We start from the raw sequence: 26,550 nt of genomic DNA on the forward strand, positions 1-26,550 counted from the left end.
TGCACACCACCGTAGGTGACTAAATCTTTAATGGCCTCATGGCAGCCGGGATTACACTGTAATTTAATAGAAGTCAAGATGAACGTTTTCACTCTACGGTTTGTTTTTATAAATGTATTTTAATCTTTTTCACAAAAAGCAGATAGAGTTTAAAAGAATTAGATCTAATTGAGAGTCGTACTAAAAAAAAAAAATTCAGCTGAGAACACATAGAAAGCACCAGGGTGATGTTGCAATGTATTCTCTCCAGATTTATACATGACAAAAGCTCGGGAATGGCTGTGCTCAAACCTCAAAGGAGAGTATTGAGTTCTCTGAAAATATATTTGCAACTTAGCAAGAAGTGGGTTTTATATAAATTATGTTTTATATTTACTGTCCTATTTATATGCACATTTCAATGCTCATTTTTCTTACTATTCCACCTTCAAATTACACATTTATCCTATCATGATTTAAGAACCATATGGGGAAGTTCCACTTACTATTGGGGACTTACATACTATTAGAGGCCAATTTATTAAAATTTGAATGGTATGAAAGCTCTTTGAAATCACGGGTTAAACTTATTTATACTGGGAGTGGCAAAATGTTAGGCACCTCCCAATAAATTAAATTACAGTTTTTTTCCACACTCACATCTTACACTTTTCATAGGCATCAGTTGCTTGAGCTTGCATATGCACAGTAGAGTACAATTTTATGATTTTGGGAGGCCCCTTCATTAAGGGGCCCATTAACTTAGCTCGAGTGAAGGAATAGAGGGAAAAAACTTCAAATTTCGAATGTTTTTTTTGGCTACTTCGACCATCGAATGGGCTACTTCGACCTTCGACTCGAACAATTCGAACTAAAAATCATTGACTATTCGATCCATTCGATAGTCGAATTACTGTCTCTTTAAGAAAAAACTTCGACCCCCTATTTCCCCACCTAAAAGCTACCAAAGTCAATGTTAGCCTATGGGGAAGGTCCCCATAGGCTTTGCTAGCATTTTTTGGTCGAACAAAAATCGTTCGATCGATGGATTAAAATCTTTTGAATCGAACGATTCGAAGGATTTAATTGTTCGATCGAAAGATTTTTAGTTCGATCAAACGATTTTTCGTTCAATTGAACGAATAGCGTTAAATCCTTTGACTTCGATATTCGAAGTCGAAGGATTTAACTTCGACAGTCGAATATCGAGGGTTAATTAACCCTCGATATTCGACCTTAAGTAAATTTGCCCCTAAATGTCAAATTCCTCTGAAACTTCAAAAAATTTGAGTTTATGGACAATTACTAGTGAATAAAACCAAAAGCATCTAAAATTCGAACGAATAGCGCTAAATCCTTCGACTTCGATATTAGAAGTCGAAGGATTTAACTACGACAGTCGAATATCGAGGGTTAATTAACCCTCAATATGTGACCTTAAGTAAATTTGCCCCTAAATGTCAAATTCCTCTGAAAGCTCAACTACTTCTACTTGGCGAAGTTTTGTATTAGAGTTTTCCATGGTTTTTACACTTAATAAATCTAAAGTTTTAGAAAAATAAAAAAACACAAATTTTAAAGAAAAAAAAATCGAATTCGTGCAAAAACTGAAATCCAAATATTAATAAATTATTCCTCATAGAGACACATTAATAAAAATTTTATTTTTAATTTTTTTTTTCCGTATTTGAAAAACTCAAAAGTGGTAATTTACAACCCCAAGAGCACTAAGGGTAGCAAGAGTGGGGTTGTGAATGGCACCTAAAGACTCAAATTTCTCAGTTATGCAAAACTCTACGTTACATTTTTAATGGCTTTGTGAAATTTCAATTTACTCTTGAAAACAGCTTGAAATGTGAATGTTCCTCCCATTGGCGTTTACATGAACTTGTCAGCTTTTAGATTTTTTTATTTAAGTTTTCGAGAATGAAGGGTGGTGTAGTTAACTTAAAAACTAGATGCTGCTACAGTAAAAATAAATGGCACCAGTTAACCATGAAATAATAGTTTATCGATCAGAAAGGTACTCCCTTGGTACACATAGGGGCCTTTTTATCAACAGTCTAAATTTGTGGTTGTAATGGTTTTTGAACTCATGACTAAACTCACAAACTCTAAAACTACGAATTTCATGAGATTCATTAAGAAATCCAAATACGAATAGAAAATTTTGCTGAATTCTGTGCTAAAAAAAAACCTCTAAAAATTTTACTTTTTCTGACTATTCTGGACAAAAATAAGAAAACCTCTAAAAGTCTGAATTGATTTAGAGCAGTTCAAAAGGATCAGCGCAGCTCCCATTAAGATCTATAGGACCTCAACAACTTTTACCTGCCAAAGTTTTGTATCAGAAGTTTTCATGGTTTTTACACTTCAAAAAGCAGGAATTTTTAGAGCTTTTTTTTTAAAAAAAATAGAAAACCCCAGAATTGTTAGAGATCTGTGGAAAAACTGAAATTTGCTTTTTATTAAATGAGCCCCATAATAGCTGAAGCAAATAAATTTGCCAACACCACATCAGACCTCCAGCGTTCTGAATATTCAGTGGTGTTTCAAGGGACTATACTTTACCCTGTGCCACAATAACATTCCTACTCTGGTGGTGTTGCCTGGGGAATACTTACCCCACTACTTATTACTATATTTATTGGAGCACAGAACTGCTGTTGCTCACTACCCCTGACTATCTTACACCCATGTGTATACCATTGTAAGGATCTAAAACTGGTTAACCTCATTCATGGAGTCCCTAACACCCGTGCTTCACAAAGATAATGGTTACCTCAGAGCAACCTCTCCATGGATACTTGACCCTACCTCCACATCAGGCCCTCACCTTCTGCCATGGGAGACAAAAAGGTTTATACACTAGGGAACCTGGTACTTATATAAAAGTTCTGGGACAATTGGAAGTACTTCCCTCCCACAGGGAAGGAACTACTCTCCAATAAAGTAACCTCTCCCTGGATACTTGATCCACCTCCACTTCAGTCCCTCTGGCAAATCCCCCTTATGCTATGTCAGAGACAAAATGGAGACTGAGCATATGTTCCCTCCCCTTAGGAATGTTTAATATTATGTAAAAGTCCTGGACAAATGGGAAGTACTAGCAGTTAGGCAGGTTAAAAAAAAGTTAAAAGTTTGAACTTGATGGACGTGTGTCTTTTTTAAACCTAACTTACTATGTTACGTACTATGTTACTGTAGCGCTATAGTGAATTAAGTGCACCTAACTCTACTATAAGCTTCACTTCCAGTACATATGCTCCGGATGAGACCTTAAAACCTTAGGGAGTGAGCCTTCGCAGCGATGTGGAAGCACCCTCATCATCATCATTTATTTATATAGCGCTGTCAAGATATGCAGTGCTTTACTGCAGTTGTAGCAAACAGGGAATAAATGGTGGATAACAGACAAAGATTACAGAGTACAATAGGGTTTACAAACTAAAAGGTTAGGGTACAATTGAGACATTAGGATTGTATAAACACTTTGTGATTTTTGATACAGCAATGATTAATTAAGGTACATCGAATAGGCCTCTTTAAACAGATGAGTCTGTAAGGAGCGCTTGAAAGTTTGGAAGGAAGGAGAAAGTCTGACAGCTTGTGGCAGAGAGTTCCAGAGAAAAGCAGAAGCCCGAGAGAAGTAGCAGGGTGTAGTGCAACTGTAACTGTATTCAGGGTGCAAATAATTGGGCGCCAGTGGTTCTTATAACTTAACCATAGAACAGATTTATTGAACATACAATCCTCATTGGAGTGTACATAAAGAGAACATTGCAGGATCATCCATTACATTGAATAGGCAGTACTCACAGAACCTTTGGTCAATATAAGTTCCCTCAGCATGAGAACAATGAATGCAGCCTTGAGGAGGTACAGCCAGTTTTCAGCCTTTTCCCTAGGTGGAACCTGTAGGAATACTCTACCCTAGGTCTGTACACTTAGTCCCTACTTTTGGGCAATACGTACCCTGGGATCTTAATCCCACTCACAATCCTCTGAGGAGCCTCAAGATGCTCAGATAAATAACCTGTCTATCTGTCACTCCTAGAGTGACCTATAAAGTTGAGTAGCCTATTCTTAAAAGGCCTGACCTGTCTAGGTTCCACTCGAGCTCTGCCTCCTGCACAGGCTAAAGCCAGCACAAGATGGACACTGAAAGCATGGCTTCAGAGTTTTTTATACTCTAGCACAATGCCATCTGATGGTCACTGTGAGAAACAACAATGGGCATAACATAAAGCAGGAATAGGAAACAGTTTCCCCTCCCAACTGTATTTTAGGACCCAGTTAGGTGTCTATAACACTAGGGAAACTGCTGCTAAATAATATTGGGGATAGCTATTCTACACACCCCTACATTACTATGTTGCTACCCTCCCACTAGTCATAGATTGGGACTTCCTAAGAAGTAGGGAGAAGTCAACTCAAATGCCTTCAGTGGCTCAGCAGGATACAACACCTGGTGAATATCATGCAGGTCAAGGTTCGAATTTCCAAGTGTGCTAACAATGGAATAACACCCAAATCAAAAAAAAAAAAGTTTTATTTAACGTAAACCAAGGGCAACAGTTGAATACATCTATTCCATGTGGCTCTGGTCTTCCTGGCAGGGTACCAACATTGTTGCCAAGTTATACAAAGTCCCTTATTATTATTTCCATTCAGGTATTATAAAACGATAGAATTGGATTCAGGCATGCATTAATAATAGTTTTGACTCCACTTGCCTAAATAGAAAGCCATTGATTACCTATAATTGAAAAATATGCTCTTCCTCTTTCTTTCTCAAACATCAAATATGCAAAATTTCATAGCAAAAAAAAGTAAATTGTTTTCCTTCCACAATCAAACTTTCAGTTTCTGCATCTCAAAGACAGACACAGCTTGGAATTAATGGAAGCAACTACAATCATCAAGTCTCAAGGACCTTACAAGAGCTTTGACAAGATCGTTTTGCTGGTGGGAGATCATGTCTAACAAATCGAATTGCCCTATCTGACAATTGTAAAAAAAACATGTCCCTTTGCTAATCTGAAATTCAGGTTGATTAAATAAAGATTGTGGCTACTAGGCAGCAGAGCATTCCAACATATCTACTGTAATTATTATGACTGTGACAACTGCAGCAGGGTCGACAGTAATACACTTAAACCATGTTTTTGTATTCCTGTTCCAAGGCTTTTGATTAAATTATAATAATTTAAGAAATAATAGATCATTCGTTAACTGGTGTGAATTCTTTAAAAATAAAGACCTAGGGGCAAATTCACTAAAGCGCGAAGTGGCTAACGCTAGCGCAAATTTGCCAGCGTGACGTAATTTTGTTACTTCGACGATTTACTAACGGGCGCTGGCGTAAATTCACTAGCGATGTGTACCTACTCTAGTGCTTCTTCGCACCCTTACGCCAGGCGAAGTAGCGCTATGGCGAAGGGACGTAAGTACGCTAATTCACTAACTTGCAGATTTTCATGAACGTTACCTCTTGCGCCAGACTTGCCTTCGCCAACTGAGACCAGGCGAAGTGCAATAGAGTAAATAGGGCTTGCTTCAAAAAAAGTTTACATTTTTTCTAAGTCCCTAAGGTACCCTCCTTCCCCCCTACATTTCCTAACATATGGCACCTAAACTATACAGTGGGCACATGTATAGGGCAAAATAACACCTCTATTTTATTTAATGAAGCTTTCCCAGGCTTGTGTAGTGTAACGTATTGTTGCGTCATATTAGGCATCGCTAGCGTAACTTCACTTTGCTTGACGAATTAACGCTAGCGCAACTTCGCTAACGTTCGCCTCCCTGAGCGCAACTTCACATTTTAGTGAATTGAATTAGCGCTGGCGAAACTATGCCTGGCGAAGTGCGGCGAAGCTGTCGCCAGCGCAACTTCGGATCTTAGTGAATCTACTTGTATATGAACTTCTTTGCTGATTTTTGTGTTTGAAATTCAATTATTTATGCTGGAATTTTTTAGAGGTCTTTTTTTAAAACAGATCATTGAAAAACATTTGCAACTGAACTTTTTTGAAATGTGTAGTTTGTTGTTTTGCAAGTAGAATTTATATTGGCAGGATCATTTTTAGGGTTTGCATATATTTTTCTATTGTACCTTGTAATTGGACTCGTCAAATCCAGTAAATCAAGTCCCTGTGACAATGTCCTTAGTGAGAAATGTAAAGCTCTAGATACTGAAACATCTACTACGTATATAAGCGAAAAACAACATCAATTTAATTTTATGGCCATTGACTCCAATAACTTTTGGCCAAATTTCACAGTTTCATGAAACTTTTAGGTTTCACTGTTTTGCAGACTTTAGCATAAAGCAAAATACTATTAGTTTAATCAAAACTAATGATGCACGAATCTGTCTTAAAAATTCGTGAAACGAAAAAAATTTTTACGCACAATAATTTTCTACTTGCTACTTTTTTCTTGCTCCAAAATCAATGGGAGTTTTTCTTGTGCCAACTTTTTTTATCTCTGACTTTTCTGTCCAAATGCATTATAGTCAATCTGCGTTTTTCTTATGGCGACTTTTTTATCTCTGCAACATTTTTGTCTTGGCGTCCTTTTTGTCTCAGCTTGCGACAAAATTTTCCACTGCAAATTTATGACTGGCAAAAAAATGCCTCATTACTACTTAAAGGGCACCAATCATGACCAAAATCATTTACTAAGTAAATACACTATGTGAAAGTTCAAGAAATCCAATTTTTAAAACAGTTAGAATTGTTTGTATAATGTAAATGATCAGCTCACTATACCTTCTGCAAGATCTCCCCTATCTCCACTGCATCTTGGATTTCACTGGCTCCTCCTACCTATATCTTCCCAGCCAACTGTAGCTCTGAAATCTCGCACATGCTCAGTTCAAATTCCTTGTTTGCTTATCAACCCTTCTAAGCTATTTTCAAATCAGCCAAACCTGTGTGTTAGCTGCTGTACAGTAGTGCTGCCACCTGCTGGAAGTTAGCAGGTGGCAGCACTTCTAGTGGATACTTCTAGTGGAGGAGTTTACTAAAACAAGGCATTCTGGGTAGAATACTCAAAGCAGTGTTACAATCTGAGCATGCTCCTGAAATTTGCACATTAGAGTCTCTGTTAGAGTCTCAATATGGCCTCCCTCAGTGGAAGAACCCATTTGACAAAGTAAGGGATTTTTTTAAAACCTGCAGTTTTTTCAAAAAACTATATATGTAGTTTGATTAAACGTGTTTAGCTTGTACTGGTCAGATTGTTAATATGTGTTTGATTTTGGCTGTGATAGGTGCCCTTTAAAACTAAGGATTATTCCCATTGTCCAATGTTCTTATGTTAAATGGAAACTTTCATTTGGATCTCTTTGAGTATTCAGGTCAAAAAATGGATTTCAAAATGAATCAGTTAATAGTGCTGCTCCAGCAAAATTCTGCACTGAAATCCATTTCTCAAAAGAGCAAACAGATTTTTTTATATTCAATTTTGAAATCTGACATGGGGCTAGACATATTGTCAATTTCCCAGCTGCCCCTGGTCATGTGACTTGTGCTCTGATAAACTTCAATCACTCTTTACTGCTGTACTGCAAGTTGGAGTGATATCACCCCCCCCCCTTCCCCCCCAGCAGCCAAACAAAAGAACAATGGGAAGGTAACCAGATAACAGCTCCCTAACACAAGATAACAGCTGCCTGGTAGATCTAAGAACAACACTCTATAGTAAAATCCCATGTCCCACTGAGACACAATCAGTTACATTGAGAAGGAAAAACAGCAGCCTGCCAGAAAGCATTTCTCTCCTAAAGTGCAGGCACAAGTCACATGACCAGGGGCAGCTGGGAAATTGACAAAAAGTCTAGCCCCATGTCAGATTTCAAAATTGAATATAAAAAAATCTGTTCTTTTGAGAAATGGATTTCAGTGCAGAATTCTGCTGGAGTAGCACTATTAACTGATGCAGTTTGAAAAAAACATGTTTTCTGATGACAGGATCCCTTTAATGAGTCTTATTGTGCAGTTCCTCCATCTCACCCCTCTAGATGTTTCCTAAATTTCTTAAAGACTGAGACAGCTAACATCCTTAAATAGTTCTTCAACCTTTTTGCTTATATCTACAAGGTGCATTGAGTTTTTGAGGTGACCTTACCTTTCGAGACATATCCCATGCCTGAAATGATGTATTTTCAGTATCTTACTATACTCTAATTAGAAGGGATGTATAAATATAGAAATCAGACGTGGTTTGCTTATAATAGCGTAGCTACTGGAGAACGTCATTCACAGCCCTTCACATCACATAGCAAAGGCAACAATTACATTCCAATTATTTCTTTGCAACCAGGACAGAAATGTATGTCCTTCTGGAGGGTTTAATTGACAAGTTTCCGGTGCTTTTTAATTAAAACGGTCAATTAGTCAGGTCGGTGACAGCTTTCTGATAGCTCTGTACAGTCAGGTCAGACTACCTTATGCCCAGACACTGGCAGTATAAGTGATGGTTAAACTGCGTAACATTTAGTGATTCTCTTTTAACCATGTGTAATTATGTCCCCGGTTACTATTAATAAATACGTCTTGGTTTGGCAGGCAAGCGGCTGTATCTGCAAGAAGATCATTCCGGTTTAACTTGAGCCTACGTTGACATTTTATTTATTGATTTAAATGTAGTACATTGTTATAGTGGTGATCTGATGCAACAAATAAATAATACAGTTCTTGTAATGGACAAAGGACAAACTGTTTTTTTTTTTGTTTTTTTTTTAAAATAGGAGCTTTATGGGATTTAGAATGTAAAATTACCATGAAGTCCTTAGTGACTGTATTTGGTGTGTCGAGGCTTCTGCAAAGTTCAACTTTAATCTCTTCCTGACAATTTAATTCCTAAAGGAGAAAATTCTTCTTTTAATTTTAATAATTTTGTTTGCAGGCCAGTTTTCTGTTCTCTCGTCAGCACTTCCCTGTGGGCTCTGCTTGACTTGTGATATAATCAATGCTATTTATCAATCTCCATTGATATTCAGTACAATACATATTTCCCTTGGAACTCTGAGTATCACTCATGTATTATAAGGGATAATGTACCCCCTACTGTAAATGATAAGGATATTAGAAGTCACTGAAGGGTTGTTCTGTGACCATATAAAGGCACAAGGCTGCAGGCTGAGTTATACAGGGAACTCTGAGTATCACTCATGTATTATAAGGGATAATGTACCCCCTACTGTAAATGATAAGGATATTAGAAGTCACTGAGGGGTTGTTCTGTGACCATATAAAGGCACAAGGCTGCAGGCTGAGTTATACAGGGAACTCTGAGTATCACTCATGTATTATAAGGGATAATGTACCCCCTACTGTAAATGATAAGGATATTAGAAGTCACTGAGGGGTTGTTCTGTGACCATATAAAGACACACGGATAGAGGCTTTACTTTCTTTTCATTCATCTCTGGTAGCTGCTCTGTACATTGCTAATATCCCTCTGCATTATGGATTCAACACAGAGCAAGTGGCTCAGATGACCTTAGCTGACCCCCATTTAATGATAATTACCAACTCATCAATAACCTCGGTGCATAACTACAGAGATCAAATACACAATATTAAGTGAAAAAAGTTGATCAATAAACATTAAAGGCAATAGCAGTTATTTCGACTAAAGCACAAACATCCAGCACTTGGGTGTTTAGAACTAAATGGAATAAGAATACTGACAACATTTTGTCTCATTAGAACTGTAGGTGGGAATCCAACTTACATTTCACTTTATGACTCATACGATGAAGACTTTTGCACATTTAACATAACAGCAAATATAATGTGTGAAGCGATGCAATAATTTGCTCCATACTTGATGGGGTGCTCAGAAGTATATGTAGAACCCCAACTAGAACCCCATAGGAAATGATTGACTCTGCAGTAGTAAATATGATGCTGGTCTACAGGGCAACGTAGAGATAAACAGTTGAACCTATTCTTCTTTATTACAGAAAAATACAGAATAGAGAATAAACAGGGGATGTAATAAAAGTCGGTAATGGAAAAACTAAGTTATGCCTTAAACAAATGTTGCTTTGCGCGAATTTAAAATAGCTTTTACGAACCCAGAAACTGTTTAGCGACCGCTTCTGACAGTGGAAGACGGTTTGCGGATTTTATCGTTTAATTAATTAAAATGTGCAGCAATAACAGTTTAAAAAAACAATATTACATTGCGAGATGTGGATTTTTATTCTTATTGGTGCAAATTGTTTTTCTCTTTGCAACTTTTATTACATCCCCCCGATATAATTCTACACATTGAATACCTACATGTAACTTTTAATTCATTAAATGTCATTAGATGACTTCAAGGTTTGCTCGATAGTGACATGACCCTGCAGAACTGTACTTGTTACTGGGGATATCAACTAAGCTTCCTCAAGGGGTTTTTATAGAGAATTGTGCTTAGTACAGGGAACACCTACTGTATGTGATATAGTTTTATGGGATCTCTCTGTACAGACTATGAGCAAACTTAGGGGACTGTTCCTGCTGAATTGTGCTTAGTACAGGGGAATACCTATGCTGCCATAGTTTTATGGGATCTCTCTGTACAGACTATGAGCAAACTCAGGGGACTGTTCCTGCTGAATTGTGCTTAGTACAGGGAATATCTATGCTGCCATAGTTTTATGGGATCTCTCTGTACAGACTATGAGCAAACTCAGGGGACTGTTCCTGCTGAATTGTGCTTAGTACAGGGGAATACCTATGCTGCCATAGTTTTATGGGATCTCTCTGTACAGAATATGAGCAAATTTAGGGGACTGTTCCTGCTGAGTTGTGCTTAGTACAGGGGAATATCTATGCTGCCATAGTTTTATGGGATCTCTCTGTACAGATTATGAGCAAACTTAGGGACTGTTCCTGCTGAATTGTGCTTAGTACAGGGAATACCTATGCTGCCATAGTTTTATGGGATCTCTCTGTACAGACTATGAGCAAACTTAGGGACTGTTCCTGCTGAATTGTGCTTAGTACAGGGAATACCTATGCTGCCATAGTTTTATGGGATCTCTCTGTACAGACTATGAGCAAACTTAGGGACTGTTCCTGCTGAATTGTGCTTAGTACAGGGGAATACCTATGCTGCCATAGTTTTATGTTATCTCTCTGTACAGACTATGAGCAAACTTAGGGACTGTTCCTGCTGAATTGTGCTTAGTACAGGGGATACCTATGCTGCCATAGTTTTATGGGATCTCATGTACAAATGATTTAAAAACCATAGAACATTTGTAATGAATATATTGCAATGTTGCTTAAAAGTATGTTTTCTTTCAATTGGCAAAAAATATTTTTGGTGTTGACATTCCTTTAAAATAATGTGGCTTTTCGTCACACAAACAAGGAAGTAAAAAAAAGGTTCTCTTTCACCCTTCCTTACCCTCATCTGCATATGTAAATGAAGGTTCAGATTTGGGGGCAAATTCACTAAGCTCCAAAAAATCATCAGTGACAGCTTCGCTCACAGCGCAACATTTCGCCAGGCATAGATTCGCCAGAACAACGCTTATTCACTAAAATCCAAAGTTGCGTCCAGGGCGCTGAATGCTGGCGGAATTGCGATAGCGTTACTGAGCCAAGACTAAGCGAAGTTGCGCTAGCGTTGGCTAATTTTCATACGGCGGGAAGTTAAAGTACAATGGACGTATATGTTGCAGCAAATACATTACATTACACAAGTCCAGGGAACCTTAATAAAATAAAATAGAGTTGTTATATTGCCCTATACATGAGCCCAGTGTATAGTTTATGTGTAGTGATGGATGAATTTGTCCCGTTGCGCCTCGCCGAAAAATATGCGAATTTCCCGTGAAATTCGAGAAACTGTGAATAATTCACGAAACGCCACCGGCGTCCATTTCACGGTAGTATCACAAATTTATTTGCCAGCTGTAAAACGTGGGAATTCGCCGCAAATTTGTGCCGTCAAATAAATTCACCCATCACTATTTATGTGTCATATGTTAGAAAATTTAGGGGGGAGCCGGTTACCCCAAAAATAATTTACGCTCTTTTGCAGCCTATCACCCGTAAAAAAATGAAAAGACGCTAATTAGTTTTTTTAGGAACTCCTATCTATTCTGTTGCACTTCGCCTGGTCTGAGGTGGCGAAGGCAAGTCTGGCGCAAGAGGTAACGTTCATTAAAATCCACATATTAGTGAATTTGCGTAGTTACGTCCATTGGTCAGAGCTTAAATTCACCAGGTGTTAGGTAACGAAGTACCGCTAAAGTCTATCTCCTTCGCTAACAAAGTTACGCTGGCGACCGTTAGTAAATTGGAGAAGTTCCGAAATGACGTGACGCTGGCTAATTTTCACCAGCGTTAGTCACTTCGCCCTTTAGTAAATTTGCCCTTTGCTTCGGTATTCAGGCCAATTTTTCACCAATCCGAAAATTGTGGATTCGGGACCTGGATTCCTTACAGTAACATAATCGTTTCTATTACTCTATAAACCATATGTCCTGGGCATCAGTGTGCATTTATTTGTCAATTATTTGTGAAATAATTTGTATTAATTGTAATAATTTGCAAAAACTTGTAAAACAAAAGACGAGAATTACTATGGATTACAGTATCTTTGCTTTTCAATTGACATGAAGAGTTAACAAAGGTAACCCATTATAACAATTCCAGCCCTGACAGCTTCATTCTCTTTACTCATGAAAATTAGATTTAGAATATGCCGACACAGCCTTTATGCAGAAATGACACTAAATGCAATACTTGTGCGCGAGATTGCCAGTTAATCTGTACAAACGCAGCTCAGATTAATCGAAAGCTTTTCCCTATCCGTTAGGATTAGACTTTTTCACATTGAAAGGCTTGGTTTTTTTTTTTACTTGGTTTTTTTTTTTTACAATTCCCTGTTTCTCAAAAAAATAAATAATAATTTTGTAATAATATTGGATGTTTTTTGCGAACAAAAAAGATTGTTGACGCTTTATAAAATGAAATTACACAGTGGCGTCAGCTGCACAGTAGATGTTAAATGGGTTATTTCTGTTGATGATAATGTATTGGCAAATGGGATTAATGATGATGTGGGGCCATTAGGGGACGTTGCATTATGCATCGGAGAACTTTATGAATCATGGAGCTTTTTTTTTTTCAAAATGTTCAGTTAATTAAAGGCTGGAAACTCTCTAAACAATACGGATGACTCAGCAAGTGTGTTTGGCCATTATTTCAGAAACAATTAAAAATAAGGGTAGCATGAGAGGTGGCAAAACCAGATGCTTTATAATTAGAATGATGATGAAGCTGAGCAGTTAATCCTGTAATTTGTTCTAAAATTTCCTGAATAATTTTGCCATAAACAGTGGAATGCCTCTGTTGGTGTAGATTCATGGTATCCCTCACCCTTGACCATGAGTTTTGCCTACAGAATTATGTTTAGTACAAGGTAATATCTGTGTTTATGAAATTTCTAGTGATGGGCGAATTCCCACAATTCACTGCCAGCAAATAAATTTGCGAAACCGCCGAAAAAATTTGCCGGCAAAAATTCGGCAGCGTCCAAAAAAAATGGACGTCGGCCCTTTTTCGCTGGCGAATGTGCGTCAAAATAAAAACGGACGCCGGTGGCAAAAAGGAGACTCCGGCACCGTTTCACTCATTGTTTGCTGTTTCTCGAATTTTCTTGGGAAATTCGAGATTCGCCCATCACTAGAAATCTCTATAAGAAAACCAATGGAGTTGCCCTTGTTATGGAGAGCACCATTTATGGCCCTGTTCAGATATCAACAATACCAATCTGATTAGATCACACCATAACCCCTTTTTCTAATAGGATTATAACAACATACATGGTCTGAGGGAGATGATAAGAAAGAGAGATTGGTCTACATAAACTCCAGTATAGGTATGGAAACTGTTACACAGACTGCTCAGGACATGGAGTTTTCCGAAAAAGAGGTCTTCCTGTAATTTAGATCTCCATACCTTAAAGGGATCCTGTCATCGGAAAACATGTTTTTTTCAAAAAGCATCAGTTAAAGTGGACCTGTCATCCAGACACAAAAATCTGTATAATAAAAGTCCTTTTCAAATTAAACATGAAATCCAATTTCTATATTTTATTAAAGCATTCATAGCTGTTTAAGCTCATTTAAAAATCTCAGCTGTCAATCAAATATTGTCTGCCCCTCCTCTATGCCAGTGGCATAGAGGCGGGGCAGACAATTACTTTCACTTTCCATTCAGCACTTCCTACATGTCACTGCTCTCCCCACATTCCCCCACTTCTCTTTACCATTTAATTGAGTAGCCAGGGCATAGGAATGGACATCGGGTCCCCCATTCTGGTGCACAAACAAGATTCTGAGATGATACAAGACTTGTCTTAATAACAGTGTCCACAAAATGGCTCCTGCCTGCTTGTTATAATTATGAATTCCCAGACTGAAGGAAACAAGATTCAAATAATTTATTTAGTGTAATTAAAGTTCATTTAGCTTGACTAATGTGATAAAATAGGATTTGGAATTTTTTTTTTTTGGGTGACGGGTCCCCTTTAATAGTGCTACTCCAGCAGAATTCTGCACTGAAATCCATTTCTCAAAAGAGCAAACAGATTTTTTTATATTCAATTTTGAAATCTGACATGGGGCTAGACATTTTGTCAATTTCCCAGCTGCCCCTGGTCATGTGACTTGTGCCTGCACTTTAGGAGAGAAATGCTTTCTGGCAGGCTGCTGTTTTTCCTTCTAAATGTAACTGAATGTGTCTCAGTGAGACATGGGTTTTTACTATTGAGTGTTGTTCTTATATCTACCAGGCAGCTGTTATGTTGTGTTAGGGAGCTGTTATCTGGTTACCTTCCCATTGTTTTTTTGTTTGGCTGCTGGGGGGGGGGGGGGGAAGGGGTGATAACACTCCAACTTGCAGTACAGCAGTAAAGAGTGATTGAAGTTTATCAGAGCACAAATCACATGACCAGGGGCAGCTGGGAAATTGACAATATGTCTAGCCCCATGTCAGATTTTAAAATTAAATATAAAAAATCTGTTTGCTCTTTTGACATTGTGATCTGCGCTGGATAATCTGAGTTTTTCGTCTGATAATCCGACAAAGTCGAGTTTTCGGAGCGTAAATAGTGCGTTTCGATTTGACCTTTGATTTTGTTGTGACAACTTTTTCAAGAATATATATGTAGAAAAATGTTCAGTGTCAATGCAATAAGCAGTAATTTTGGGGTTGACTTACCCAAACAAGTGGGGGATCCAGGTGCACAGACCCCAAACCTTCAGCTCAGGAAGGCAATGTAGCAGATAATAAATAGTGATGTGCTGGCACAAACCGAATCACATGTGATCTTTTTGCTCTAATAAAAATACTTTTTTGCTACATCTATTTTTGGAGTGTGATCCGGTTTGTGCCAACCCATCAACTTTTTCAAGAAGAATTATTGATAATGCGTTCAATTCATGGATGGGAGTTTGGTCGACTTGGTTTAATAAAAAACGGAGATAAACTCGATTTTTTTGTAAAGAAATTGAAATATTGGTCAAGGCTAAAAAATGTGGCATTTAATGAACACTAAAAGGCAGTTTCGAGTTGTTTTTTCTATGAAAATTTGAGTATTCGAGTTGTCTTTTTTGGTCAAAACTCACATTTTAGATTAAGTTAAAAAAACTGAAATATTCGATATTTATTATAACTCGACCCTGAAAATAGCTCTGTCTGAAAATACACCACCTAAAACCTGCCTAGGTTCTGAAGAACCTAGACAGGTTTGATTCGTACGATTCGAATTTGGCCGAATACGGACCTACTCGATCGAAAACGGACCTATTCGACCAAAAAAAACTTCAGCTTCATTTTGGTTGATCTTTTTGAATTTGAATTTGGAAGTTTTTTCCATTCGGAATTTGACCCTTGATAAAAAAAAGTCCCTAAATCACTAGATCAGTCTAGTTTAACTTTATTTCCTATAGAGTTTCAACGTTTTTCCTCACCAACTATTTCAAAAATTATTGAAATGAATTCAGTTCATGGAAAGGAATTTAATTTGGGCGAGTTTGTTTTAATACAAAAAATATGATTAATATGAGTTTTAGTAAATAACCCCCATAATATGATTGGGTAGCAAAGTGTAATTCTGAGGTTGTAATAGATATCAATCATCATTTGTTTGAATTAAAACCTTGCTATCTGTAAGGTTTACAATGATGTAACAGAGGATAGCCACTCCATGGGGAGTGGATATGGTGGAAGCCCAGGGCTGTAGCCATAGGTGATTGGAGGCAAAGACATGATGAAAGTAAATTGTAGATTTAATGGCAGCCAGAACACAGAAAACAAAAAGGCATGAACAGGCAAAAAAGGCTAATCAGGGTATCCACAAGGTGAGGGAAAAAACGGGGAACATAGGAACAAAAGGTACTCACTCAGGAACAAAGTACAAGGTATTCAAAGACAAGGTTTCAAAGAATGAAGGTTTCCAGGTTTCAGATAACAAGGTTTTCAGGTAACAGGATTCAGGTAACAGGATTCAGGTAACAGGATTCAGGTAACAGGATTCAGGTCGGCAGGTCAGGAACAAACAAATTACATTCAATGATGGGTGGGGTTTATAAAGGGAAGGTGATTAGGAATGGCAGACACATGAGGGTAAATGAGGTGGGTGGGAAACAGAGAGGAAACATACTGTGAACAGGCAGATAAACAGAAACATTAAACACAAGAGTTCAGGATTAGCCCCAAATGGCTCACGAGGAAAATGCAGCAAGTGTCCAGAACCTCAAAAACAAGGGTTGGAGTCTCGGGCTGATCCTGACACTATCACTCCGCTTACTTTAGAATTCCCAAGAGTTGCCTCAGATTCTACAACTGGTTTACAATTAAAATCTAAAGGAATCTTTCACAATACAAAAAAATCTTATGGGACAATGAAATCCACAAATAAATATATGTGTAAACTGCTTTGTGCTAGGACAGTTTTAGCTACTTTCCTTTGTGGGCTGGGACCACAGATGAGCTCTCTTTCTCAGGGGTAAGCCCTCGCAGCGGGGTCGAGGCAGGGTGTAGTGTAACTGTAACAGTGTGTGATGCACAAGAGATTGGGCGCCAGTAGTTTTATTTGCTTAAACAATGAAAGGAGTTTATTAACCAAAACTTAAGTTCACCATGGAGCATGGAACATAGAGTAACACAGAGATTAATCAAGATAACAAGGCATACTCACTGTATTAATATAGAACAACTCTCTGAAGAGCAAAGAGTACATGCAGAAAACAATGCAGCTTGTTGGAAGGTATTTCCCCAATCTTCAGGATTACCTTAAGTGGAACTCAGAAACTCATACTTCCCTGAGCTTAACACTTAGGCCCTACCATGGGGTCAGCAATACTAGGTATCTTAATCCCTCTAATATCCTCGTCGGAGCTTTGGGCTGCTCAACTACATACCCTCTCTATCACTCCTAGAGTGATCTATTAAAGGGTATAACTATCACTTCACTATACTCAGGCTGAGTTCCACCACCCCTAACCTCTGTGGCCTAACAGAGGAAAGGTTCAGCAGCAATGGCCTCTACCTCATGGCTTTCAAGCCCTTTTATATTATACCACAGTGCCATCTAGCATCCACTGTAAGAACTGCAGGGATGACATAAGCACAAGGTCCCCATAAGGACCCACTGAGGTGACCATATTGCTAGGGGTGTGCCTGTCTATAATGTATAAGGGTGTCTAAGATTTTCACATCCCTACATATGAAAACAAAAAAAGAAAACAAGGCTCTTTACCATTTTTCAATTGCCATATTAGGGTATTAGGGGAAAAAACGTTGAAGGAAATTTTAGTAATTCTTCCTGGGCATGCATCTTATACCACCTTTTTTAAATGCATATCACAGATCCCATGCTGACTTGATTTTCTTTATCTGGGTATGCAAAAGAGATCAAAAACATTTAGGACATATTTTTAAAAAGCCACGAGAGAAAAAAAGCATCAGAATACAACTGCACTGTACAAAGTGTAAAGTCAATTAAAATTTACGGAAATCTTGCACAATACATAAAAATCTTCTGGAATATTTCCACACTTTTGAAAATTAAAGCCAGAAATAAATGTCTAAAAACAAAAAGGGAAACATTTTTTACTTGCTGTATGAGGTTATTTGAAAGATTTTCAAAGGATATTAACATTTTAATAATTCTTCATGCATATCATACCACCCTTTAAATTCATATCCCAGTTCCTATGCTGACTATAACTGGATTTTCTTTATCTGAGTATGCAAAAGAGTTCAAAATATTTAGGGGCATTTTTAAAAAAGCCATGCGATAAAAAACAGCATCAGAATACAACACCAATGTACAAAGTGTAAATTTGCATTACATTAATTTAAAGTCATTTGGTAGCAATGCTACAAAACATTATTTGTTGTTGAGTAGAAACGTTGCTATTACTCCACTTACTTTAGAATTCCTAAGAGTTTTCTGAAATTCTACAATTGATTTACAATTAAATTCAATGCACAATACAAGAATTTTTTTTGGACATTTTCAAGCTTAATTTTCAAGCTTGACATTTCAAGACAAATAAAACAGGAAACAAAAAAGTGAGCAAATAAAGACATTTTCACTTGCCTTATTAGGGGAAAATTGCAATTGTAATAATTCTCCCTGAACTTGCATATCTAAACACATTTTTACATTTATATCACAGATCCCATGGTGACTCTAAATGGATCTAAAATCTAGTTCTAGATACAGAAATTCTATTTAATATTTGGTTAAAAATATATCCAGGTATTAGAGATGCAGTGTAAGCAAAGCACATATCAGGGCCTCGAGGCCGAATTGCAGAGAAGTCCGGACCAAGGAGGAAGCACACGGTTTGTAGTGGGAAGAGGGGTTCAAAATAAGCTTGGTTGAATATCAGGCAGAAGAGAGTCTAGGAATCAATCAATACAGAATTCAGCAACCCCCAGGAACACGAGTAATAGTGACCTATAATCGGGAATTGAACCCGTGAACTGGGCGTCCTCTTATTTAAAATTTTGGTGTTTTTTTCAGCACAATGATGAAGGATCCATTACTGCATTAACTGACAAAGTGCATTGTTGTGCAGTAAAATTCAAACAAAAAGCAGAGATCATGGTGAGAGAACAGCTTAAAGGTTTGAGAGTTGAGTCAGGCTTGATTGGAATGCTTGTCATTAAAAGGGCAAAAATGAAGGTGATTAGATAGGTGACATGTAACTTGGCTATTTCCTGCCGGAGAACAGAAGGTGAAAGCACTTATTTACATTTGATGGAGGCTGAATAATGTAAAATTACTTTTTCTGCAAATACTGAAGGAGATACATACAAACATAAAGTACTTGCAGCACATTACAGGGTGATTTATCAAGGTTTGAATTAAAATTTTTGCCAGAATTCAATTTTTTTGCACAAAAACTCACAAATTCGAATTATATTTTCAAAAACTTGTATGTTTGGTATTTATTGAGCACAAAAACTCTAATGTAAAACTTCAGAATCTAAAAGCAAGTTCATGCATGTAAAAGTCATGTAAAAATGAGAGTTGTTCTAGGCATAATTCAAGCTGTTTTTTTTATTCAATATTTTTAAGTTTTTTTTATTTTATAAACTCACAAATTAAGGTATTCAAGTTTTTTCCATGATTGTATTCAATTGAGTTTTTATATTCAGATTTTTTAATACATAACCAAACATTCAAATGTTTCTAAATTGGGAGTTTATTGAAGAAGAAAACTCTATAAAACATCACAAATCCAATTTTTGATAAATAAACCCAACATGTCTTGAAGAACAAACAATAAATTAGTAAATTAAGAGCTTGGAGATGATACTAATGGATTTTTGAGGGTGACATTCATTTTTGTATCTTTATACATATGAATTATACACAGACATGAAGATGAATTACTGATGGATGAAGATGGTGGAACTTTGGCATCAAAAGACTTCCCTTGGCACACCAAAGCACAATGTATCACATAATTCAATACTGAGAAAAATGTACTCATCTAACTATTGGTATTCATGTATTGAATATTGGTAATTAAATTTGTGTATTGGTGCAAGAACTTTGTACAGTGTTAGTAATACCTTCCTGTATCATGTTTTTGATAACAATTTAAGGCTAAAGTTTCGCTAAAGGACATCATTACATTAATTTGTTTTCACAACACAAACATTTTATTTTTCCTGTTTTCTTCTCATGCTTTCTTTTGTCCTTTATTTGCGAAATTTGACCTTAACACAGAGGCAGCTGTCTTAAAGATGGCAGGTCATCCATCACTGTCTATACTCGCTGTCACTGTTCTATTTAATCTTACTTGTAATTTTCTTAGGGCGTTTACAAAAGTCACAAACAGAATTTTAATGCTATAGAATCTTGTTCAGCCAATAGATATTTCCTGTGAACTTCTGGTACTGGAAAGAGACATGTAACCTTTTCTCATGACTAGAATTCATAAGAAAGCTTTCTTTCCTTTCTTTTTTTCTTTTCCTTCTGGCTCATTTCTCAAGATTTGCCAGTACACAAAGAATGGATAGGTAAAAGTAGAGCCCCCACAGAAAGCAAAATTGGCCAGTAGCCAATGTCTGTGTATATTGCTCCAACCTAAGGGGGTTATTTATCAAGGTCGAAATTATCTCAATATTGGCTGCTACAAACTCTGATCGAAGCGCTCAGGTTCTTAACGCTTATTTATTATTACATTTTCCCAAAAATTTGCTTCCGGTAAAAACTCCGATTTTTCCTCGAAACCTCTGAAAACTTCGGGTATGGCACGAGACCCATCGCACATCAATAAAATCATTGGGACTTCTCACATTGACTTATATGCAACCTCAACAGGTTTGAGATGCTGGGATTTCAGATTCGGAGTTTACCAGCCTCGGGTTTAATAAATTCCAAAAAATCTGTGAATTTTTAAAAGCCCGATTTTATAAAAAAATTTGCATTCGGGGCTTAGTAATTAACCCCTTAAGTGTTCCTATTTCTCTTTGTGCTGCATACCTCAGACATTAATGTCTGTGATAAGGTTGCAGGTAAGACTTCTTCCATGCAGATCGTGTTTGTGCAATGGTGCAACACAACTCCTGAGTTAGCCAAACCTTTGCCTTTCTGACAGCAGTTCTCTCTGAAAGTTTTCTTGGTTATCCAGATCTTGCCTTGACTTCTGCAGTTCTCCTTAACTGATTTTTGATGACAATACAGAAGAAATGATGAGCTTAAAGCATTTTGCAATCTTTTTATAACTGTCCCCTGATTTGTAGACAATTAGCTTCATTTTCAGATCCTCATTCAGTTGTCCGTGGCTGTTGAATGACAGCCTAACATTTGAGGTGTTAAAGATTATGCTCTGCAATTGTCAAAATGTGACAACTCCTAATGGCTATGAAGTCCTAATTATGGTCAATGACCTTGCAAAAACAGTGTTTATCACTAGACAATTGGAAGCATGTCCAGACTTTTGCCCATCACATTTCTACTGTGTCGTTTACCATATGACACTCAGGGGCAGGTTTAGTCGATAGAAGATAGAGTTGTGTTTTCCATGAAACAATTTGAGTTTTCAAGGTTATTTTTTGGTCAAAAATAGTTTTTTTTGGGTTAAAAAAAACCTCAAATCTGTGAGATTTATTATACCCTGACCTTGGAAATAGCTAGAATCCAAAAATACATCATCTAAAACCTGTCGAGGTCATGTAGGAGTCAGTGGTAGAGGTCCCTTGAACCATTTGAAGATGTTAATATCCTTCATGATGTTCAAGTTTTTTTTGGTGGGTTTCCCTCAAAAACTCGCAATTCAAGGTGGGTTTTTTTTGCCGAAAACTCGAGCAATTCTAGTTTTAGATTAGATTCTTACTTAAGATTCTTAATTAAGAAACCATTCAAAGTGTGAGTTCTTTTGAGTTTATCCCAGGTTTTAAAAAGCTCACATAGATCTAAAATTCAATCTTTGATAAAAAAAAAAAACCCCTCTAAAACACTGTATATTTTATACCTATTTTCTTGCTATTATTTATATTAATATTGCCCTCCCTGTCTGGATTACCAAAACATATGAATTCAACTGTATGCTCTGGGGGATGCACTTCGACTGGCCCAAGGGGAGGTGAATGTCTATAAAAGACGTAGAAGCACATGGTTTTGTCTCTTTGAACGCCATCTGTTACTGTGGTGGAAGTGAGTGGGCAGATTTACTAAGTTCGAGTGAATTTTCGAAGTACAAAAAGTAATTTTTTGGATACGTCGACCAATCGAATAGGATACTATGACTTTGAATTTACTTCAACTTCAATTCAAAGTAAAAATCGTTCGACTATTCGACCATTCGATAATCGAAGTACTGTCTCTTTAAAAAAAACTTAGACTTCAATACTTTGCAAACTTAAACCTGCTGAAGTGCTATGTTAGCCTATGGGGACTTTCCAGAGCAATTTTCTACGTTTTTTATATCCGAAGGAAAATCATACGATCGTATGATAAAATTGTTCGATTCGAAGTACGATCGTTCTACAATCAGAATACAATGGTACGATGAATAAAATCCTCCGACTTCGAATTCGAATGTCGGAGGATTCTATTTGATGGATGAATTTCCACCTCGAAATTCGACCTTTTTAAATCTGCCTCTTAGAGTTTTTTATTTAATTCAACAAAAATGATATAAAAAAACTCAAAAACATACCAAAAGTGTGTTGATTAATTGAAAAACAATAAAAAAGAACCTTGATCAAATAAAAATGTGAAAAACATGCAGTGAATTAAAAATTCTACTAATAATTTTTAACTCTCAATTTTTTTTTGAAAAACTCAAATTGAAAAAATTGCTTACATTTTGCTTAGGGCAACTGCCATTGAATCTTAGGTGAACTCTCCAGTGCCAAGTGGGGAGCTACAGCACACTTGCTTTCTTTGGTGGAGCACAAAGCTGCTCTTTCTATCTAACACTTCTGGAATCTTCTGCTATCCACTAGCTATACCTTGTCCATGGTGTTCCTTTCCCTGACGTTAATGACTTCCCATAGTGCACAGAGCATTTAATTGGGACCTTAAGCACCAGACAACCCAGCAAATCATGCTCCAGTCACCCCAGCAACACCAATTCCCTATTAAACTGGAAGTTCAAAGAGGCAGAAGATATGGTGAATCCCCCTTTTAAAAGACTTGAAACACCCAATTCCCCATGTCAATTATAGAACTACCAGGGAAACGTTAACCTAGTCTGAGACAAATTTGGCCCAACAAAATTTAGAAAATATAGAATAAAATTCCTTTGTTACTGCAGATCTTAAATAAAAAAAGAGATACAGAAAACCTCTCAAGGGCTTTTCATGATAGAATGTCAGATGAAATATACAGCAGAGCTGATAAACTTTAAGAAGAAAACACTATGAGCAATTGCATAAAAATATCAAGGCTGATGGGAGAAATGAAAGAATGTCGCTTGTGGGAGTGCAATCAAGTACTTCATTTACCTCGATGACTGAAAGCCTGTTTTCTGTGTTGTTTACATAGAAATGTGTCACGCCACAATAAAGAGATGATTCAGGGATGAAATTAAAATAACCAGCTAACCAAGGAGATGTTCTGCACAAAGACTCACTATCTGTTAACATTTGCCCCAATATCAAATGTTGCATGGAATAGGATAAAGCAATATATTACACACATAATTGGGTTTGTTATACCAACACCCCACAATAGGAAGGGATGCATTTGCTTTGTATAATAATGTACATGTAACACACTTCTCTGCTATAATTATGAAGCCAAAAAGTATGTCCCCCTAGACAATACAACAAAAGCTTCTAGAGTCCATATAATTTGTGTCAGTGTCAGACTGGGACACCAGGGGCCCACCCAAAAACCTTAGACCAGGGGCCCACCCAAAAACCTTAGACCAGGGGCCCACCAAAGAACCATAGACCAGGGCCTGTTTTCAGTACTATTATTCTTCTTCTCCTCACTCAACCTCTATTCTCCTAGTCTCTATTCTTTACATACTATAATACTATAATCTATTATTCCATCTATTTAGCCTCTTTGTTCTCAAAGAAATAGGGTATGGCCATGAAATAGGCCAAATGTTTAGCAGCACAAGGGCCCACAGACACCTGGGCCCACTGGGAGTTTTCCTGGTATCCTGATGGGCCAGTCCGACACTGATTTGTGTATGAAAACAAGTTTCTCCATCCTTTTACTTGGAATTTCCACAGATGAACCTTTCCTTCATCCAGCAACCTTTTTCTCGTCATCCCGCACTTCTACTATCTTGTGGGTTGATACAGTATGTATTCGTTTCTTCAGAGTCCTGCAGCTGTCCAACCTTTGCATATGTATTAGCAACTGCACTCTACACATTTTCACTTCATCCTCTATATCTTCTCTATAACTATATTGTTATATAGCTCCATCTATGATCCATATCAGAATCAAACTCAAGGTCCCCTGGCTGCAATGTAGTAATGCTATCTACTGAGATACTAAACTCATAAAATAGAGATCCCCACTCTTTCTCCTATTTAATCTTCACCTGAATCTTCTTCAGGTGACAGTCCAAAGTTGTCCCTGGATCCAGAAGCAGAAATCCACAAGACAGCAAAGAATCACAATGTTTCAAGTATATACAAATCTTTATCAAGATTTTGCATTTTCCCCTTAGATGCTAAAATACAGTATGAAGGTATAATTTATTGCATGTCGAGAGCATTACTACTCTGTATATTTTTTACAAATAGATGAGTGTTGCCATATTTGTCCCCTTACATAGTACAGTATGAGAGTATAACTTATTTGGAGCCCAGAATATTCATTCTTTTAATATTTGTATCTTGGTAAGAGACGCCCTACTATTTCCCTAAGACAGTAAATTATGAGGGTATAGCTTAATGTGTGCCCAGAACATTCCTTCTCTGTATATTTGTATTTATACATATGGGAGGAGGGAGGTGCCATATTGATTCCCTTAGACAGTACAATATGAAGGTATAGCTTATTGTGTGCCCAGAACATTCCTTCTTTGTATATTTGTATTTATACATATGGGAGGAGGGAGGTGCCATATTGATTCCCTTAGACAGTACAGTATGAGGTATAGCTTATTGTGTGCCCAGAACATTCCTTCTCTGTATATTTGTATTTATACATATGGGAGGAGGAGGTGCCATATTGATTCCCTTAGACAGTACAGTATGAGGGTATAGCTTATTGTGTGCCCAGAACATTCCTTCTCTGTATATTTGTATTTATACATATGGGAGGAGGAGGTGCCATATTGATTCCCTTAGACAGTACAGTATGAGGTATAGCTTATTGTGTGCCCAGAACATTCCTTCTCTGTATATTTGTATTTATACATATGGGAGGAGGAGGTGCCATATTGATTCCCTTAGACAGTACAGTATGAGGTATAGCTTATTGTGTGCCCAGAACATTCCTTCTCTGTATATTTGTATTTATACATATGGGAGGAGGGAGGTGACATATTGATTCCCTTAGACAGTACAGTATGAGGTATAGCTTATTGTGTGCCCAGAACATTCCTTCTCTGTATATTTGTATTTATACATATGGGAGGAGGAGGTGCCATATTGATTCCCTTAGACAGTACAGTATGAGGGTATAGCTTATTGTGTGCCCAGAACATTCCTTCTCTGTATATTTGTATTTATACATATGGGAGGAGGGAGGTGACATATTGATTCCCTTAGACAGTACAGTATGAGGTATAGCTTATTGTGTGCCCAGAACATTCCTTCTCTGTATTAGAGATGTCGCGAACTGTTCGCCGGCGAACTTGTTCGCGCGAACATCGGGTGTTCGCGCTCGCCGGAAGTTCGCGAACGTCGCGCGACGTTCGCCATTTTGGGTTCGCCATTGTTGGCGCTTTTTTTTGCCCTCTCACCCCAGACCAGCAGGTACATGGCAGCCAATCAGGAAGCTCTCCCCTGGACCACTCCCCTTCCCTATAAAAACCGAAGCCCTGCAGCGTTTTTTCACTCTGCCTGTGTGTGCTGAAGAGATAGTGTAGGGAGAGAGCTGCTGCCTGTTAGTGATTTCAGGGACAGTTGAAAGTTTGCTGGCTAGTAATCGTTTTGATACTGCTCTGTTATTGGAGGGACAGAAGTCTGCAGGGGTTTGAGGGACATTTTAGCTTAGGTAGCTTTGCTGGCTAGTAATCTACCTTCTACTGCAGTGCTCTGTATGTAGCTGCAGTGGGCAGCTGTCCTGCTTCTGATCTCATCTGCTGACTGCTGCAATAACAGTAGTCCTTGTAAGGACTGCTTTTATTTATTTTTTTGTTGTTTTACTACTACTACTACTACTACTACTATAAGAGCCCAGTGCTATTAGTCTAGCAGTGTTGGGGAGTGGGACTGGTGTGCTAATCTGCTGCTCCTAGTAGTTCAGCAGCACCAACTTTAATTTTTTTTTTTTAATATTCATTTTTTTTTTATTTTACTTTTTTTTATTTTACTACCGCTGTAGTAGTGTATAAGTTGACCTTTTAGGCATTATTTGCCCTGTAGGCATTATTTGCAC

Source organism: Xenopus laevis, chromosome 1L (assembly GCF_017654675.1).
Source record: "Xenopus laevis strain J_2021 chromosome 1L, Xenopus_laevis_v10.1, whole genome shotgun sequence".
In the NCBI taxonomy this organism is placed as follows: Eukaryota; Metazoa; Chordata; class Amphibia; order Anura; family Pipidae; genus Xenopus; species Xenopus laevis.